This window comes from Elephantulus edwardii, unplaced genomic scaffold (assembly GCF_000299155.1).
Source record: "Elephantulus edwardii isolate Elephantulus edwardi_28Jun2011 unplaced genomic scaffold, EleEdw1.0 scaffold00047, whole genome shotgun sequence".
NCBI lineage: Eukaryota > Metazoa > Chordata > Mammalia > Macroscelidea > Macroscelididae > Elephantulus > Elephantulus edwardii.
This window is the reverse complement of record NW_006399797.1, coordinates 9,436,336-9,441,205: the sequence shown is the minus strand read 5'-3', so window position 1 is coordinate 9,441,205 and position 4,870 is coordinate 9,436,336. Positions and strand designations below refer to the sequence as shown.

Below are 4,870 nucleotides of genomic sequence, written 5' to 3'. Positions count from 1 at the left end.
CTGAGATGTAAACACAGGCTACAGCTGGGCCTCTCCAGCTCCCCTCTATACGATGACAGATCGCAGCCTGAGGTTGACGATGGTCAAGGAGCATTCTCTTCTAGGACTCACCTTCAGGGAGCCCTGGGGGAGGGGGCAGCAGGAAGCAGCACCTTGGACTTGAGAAAACAACTTGAGTATGAATGAGGGCATCGCCAGAGTTAACCCACTCCAGCCGGCCCTCATGAGGGTGAGGAGGCAGTGTGTGAGGCACTTTTCTCGCTGGCCAGCGCTGGTCTCATTTCCCAAGAAATGATCCAGTTCTCGCCTGTGAGTGGGACACCACTGGGCTTCTAGTGTTCTAGAAAGTTTGGCATGAGCATTTGGAGGAAGTACTGTACTGGCCACTTGGCATGTCCTCTGGGGAGGGAGTACCTTAACTCTGGGTGGCCAGGGTCTTGGGCTTATAGACAGGAAGATCCTAGGTACAGAGTGCAGGCTGCCCTTTAATCATGTCAGCCGCTTTCTCTGCGATCATGATGGTAGGGGCATTGAGGTTGCCACTGGTCACTGGGCATGATCGAGGAATCGACTACCCGCAGGTTTTCCACTCCAGGACCCTGGTCTGTGGATCCACCACAGCCATGGGGTCGGAGGGCTGGCCCATCTTGCAGGTGCGTGAGGGGTGGTAAGCGCTGTCTGCTTTTGCCAATACAAAGGCGTCAATCTCTTTATCTGACTGTATGTGGCTGCCTGGCTGGAGTTCCTTCCCCAGGAGTAGATCCAGGGCTTTCTATGCGAACATTTCTCTGGGCAGCTTCACTTACAGACGGAAGTCCAGGATGTCGGTTTCTGTAGACAGGCAATTGGGCTGGATCACAGGGTGGTCCTGAGGGTTTGCGCTTCTCAGTTTGAGCCAGCCCACCCAGCAGGAGACTTAACAGGTGTACGTGGGGATCCTGGGAAGGTAGGAAGTGGAACTGGATGTCTGGGTGAGGGACCCCCAGGCTGCCTCCGGATGAACCCACCCGCCGTGGCGCCATCCCCTGTGAACTTCCACAGCCAGTCCAGGCCAATCTGGACCTTCCACAAGGGCTTCTGTGCTGAGTGATGGGCCGGGTGCACTCCTGCTGAATATACAATTCCAGGTGGTGCTGGAGGTTCCTGCCGACTCCTGGAAGGTGGCACACCACGGGGATGTCCAGTTTCTTAAGGTCGTCTGCGTTCCCCACGCCTGAGAGCATGAGCAGCTGTGGAGAGTTGATGGCGCCTCCACTCAGAATCACCTCCTTGTTGTCATAAGCCCTATGGCTCTGGCCGTTCCTGATGTACTCCACGCCCACAGCACGGGTGCCTTCAAACAGCGCCCTGCTCCCCAGCGTCCTGCCCTGGGCCTTCAGGTTGGGGCGGCTCAGGGCAGGGTGCAGGTAGGCGCAGGCTGTGCTCCAGCGCTCGCCTCAGTGCTCGGCCTGTGGGCAGAGGAGGAGGAGGCTTCGGCCCTGCCCTCTCTGCCCTCTCTGCACGTAGGGTGGTGGCCTCCAGTGTTGTGATTCTTTACCTTCGTGATCTCACAGGATGTCAGACTCTGCCTCTGCAATGCCACTTTTAGCACACACATAAGTGTCCTCTTCCCCTCCCCACATCCTCTTTTTATGTAGTTTCTCGTTTTGACATTTAGAAACCAATTTGTCAAAATGCTTCTCCAAACACTTTCTTCAACATTTACAACGACCACTCTCTCAAAGTTCTTCTCTCCCCGAGTGATAAGGAAATTCACTGTGTTCACCACATTCTTAGTCTCACTGAAAGGCTCAGAGAAGGAAAGAGTGGGGGTTAGGAAAGTAGTATGGCAGTCACATTCCTGTTGGCCCTAAAACAACTCTGTTGAAAGATTAGATGGGAATGGCTTATCTGCTCCTGCCCCTGGTAAAATGTCTTCATCAGAGCAACGTGGCAAAATGGTCTTGCCTCATTGTTTGAGACTCAGTATTAAACTCCTTCATATGGTATTTCTATTACCCAGTGAATTTTCCAGTGCTTTCAGGGTGTAAGTTCTTGGATTTGGAAGTGTTAACTAACCTCTGGATGTAAGATTGGGTAGATGACTGGAACTCAGATTAACAAAGAAAGAAGAATCAAAGGAGAAGATCACCAATGCTCTGGAGATATCAGAGATCTGAGTGCTGTCAGGAATAAGACTTGCCCCATCCTGCCCATTTCTCTGTCCTCAGGATGGTCTTAGACTTACAAGGGAGTTGCAGCTCCACACCATGGCCTCAAGTCACTCAATTCTAGAACACACACAATACCAGGTAATAATGTGACCTGGCGGTCTGCAGGTAGCTAAACATGAGTTATGTAGTTATTGTTGAAACAACAAGTTTGTATTCTGAGTTCTACTGGTCTTATGTCTCATGCTTATAATTCTTATTTTTAAAATGGCCTTATATTCTGAGTTCCTTTCCAAATTTTATCTGCCTGAGAGAATTAAGTTCCTAGATGATCTCCTTCCACTACCACCTAAACTTCCAGCTCCACTTCAAACCTCAAAGCTTCATTCTCAACTCAGTTTTATGTATCTTCTTGTTAAAGAATGTTTTTCTAGATAACCTGAGAGAAATTTTCGCTGGGGATTTACTTGAGACTTGACTCTTTAAAGGGACCTCTAGTGGAAAACAAACAGATTCATCTTGGAGAGGGTTAAACCAAGCTACTCCTTGGAGGCAAGGATTCTGGGGCTTCGTCTGACATACTTTGGACATGTTTCCAGGAGAGACGGGTCCTTGGAGAAGGACATCATGCTTGGGAGGGTGGAGGGACAGCACAGGAGGGGAAGACCCTCTATGAGATGGATTGATTCAGTGACTGGGGTAATCGGGATGGGCGTGTCAGAGGCAGTGCGGTTGGCGCAGGATAGAGCAGGGTTTAGGGCTGTTGTGCATAGGGTCGCTATGAGTCGCAAACGACTCGACGGCACATAACAACAACAACAACAACAACAACAACAACAACTAGTGGCCAAGTTGGGAGCTCCGGTGGCCTCGTGGTAAGAGGCTGCACTGTAATCCCAAAGGTATTCTCAGTGGGAAAAGGATGGGCAATTTTCTGTGAGATTAACTGCCTCTAAAAACCCATTGGAGAGTTAACGATGGGTTGGTTCTGACTCAATGATACACAATAACAGTGGCCTCATTAATAAGGAAATGTGTTGCCAACCCAAAGGCATATGTTCAAATCCACCAGATGCTCTGCAGAGGAAATACGGACATTTTTCTCCTATGTGATTTATAACATTTGAATACACACCGGAGGGTCAGTTATGAGTCATTTCCAATTCAGTGGAAATGGAGTTTTTGACTCTTTTAAAATTTAAATGACTATAGTCATAGTCATAAAATGACCTAGATGTGGAATTGGCCTGAGGTTTTTCCTTGGTTTCGTGGAGTATTAACGTTGTGCCCTTATTATATAAGTTATCAAAAGCCATTGAAACTTTATAAAACATGTGTAATGGCTCCCTTATAGAGCATTTAGAAAAAGTAACTAATAGAAGCAATGATGGGGGAGGGGGGTGTGTGACTGGCAAGACAATATCTTTCATTATTTAGGAATTTATTCCTACATTTAAAAATAAATTTATCATCATCATCTCATTGCCATTGAGTCAGAACAGACTCAGCTGACCTTCCATTGGGTTTTCAGAGGCTGTAAATCTCATGGGAGGAGACTGCACCTCTTTCTCCCTTAGAGTAGCTGGTAGATTTGAACCACTTGCTCTTGAGTTGCAGCGCAACTCCTTACCCACCATGCCATCAGAGCTCTTAAAATAAATGATGTAAAATATTTTGTTATCAAAGTGATAGAAAATAAAAAGAAAATAAGATTAAAATGGAATTAAAAGAAAAATAACTAATGAAGGAAAAATAAAAACATGAAATAGCAATTATTAACATTTTCCTGTAGGAATGTGTTTTCACATACACACTGTACGTGGAGTCCCATAGTACATAATATTCTGCTACATAACTTTTCTGCTTAAAAATGTTTTATGGCTACTGTTACATTATTTTGCATTCTTTCCCCCTTCTCTCCCCCCTCCCCCCGTACTGTTGAATTGGATCTGATGGCACAGGAGGAGATTGCCCCTCCTTCTCCAGTGGAGCATCTGGTGGATTTGAACCATGTACTTTCAGGATTATAGTATAGCTTCTTGCCACTAGGCCATCAGAGCTCCCTTTTAGGAATTCTTCTAATACTCATTTGTTACATTAAATGTTTTATTACTTATAATGTAACTCATACTTGTTAATTGGATAGTTTAGTGGTCTCTAGTTTTTGGTTGTTGTTGTGTGCTGCGAAGTCAGAACCAACCCATAGCTGACCCTCCAGTGAGTTTTCAGAGGCAGTTAATTGCACAGGAGGGGATTGCCCAGCCTTCTTCTTTAAGCTCCCTGGTCGTTTTGAATCACGTGCCTTTGGGATTGCAGCACAGTTTCTTACCACGAGGCCACCAGCCTTGGCAATATTGCAGTAAATAAGCATCGGTATTCCAATCACAAACTCCCCCCCGGCCCCGCACTGTGGAGTCAATCAATTCAGAGTTGACCCTCCAATGAGTTTTTGAGAGGCTGTAAATCACCCAAGATGAGAATGCTTATCTTTCTCCCTCAAAGCTGCTGGTGGAGTCAAACTGCCAGAGAGGTGTGGCCTTTGTGTTAGTAGCACAAATTTAAATGTCTCTCTTCATGTTTTCTGCCTTTAATAGTATTGTCTGAATAGTTCTTTCTCCTCTTCATCCTGTTTCAACTTATTTTTCTACTATATATATATATACATATAGTTGTTGTTGTTGTTGTTGTTATGTGCCATTGAGTCGTTTCCGACTCATAGC

General features: G+C 46.3%; 1 pseudogene; it reads right to left on the bottom strand.

The window, feature by feature from the left end:
* Window positions 1-415: 415 nt before the first annotated feature.
* On the bottom strand, window positions 416-2,251 carry LOC102861300 (annotated as a pseudogene).
* Between the last annotated feature and the right edge of the window lie 2,619 nt (window positions 2,252-4,870).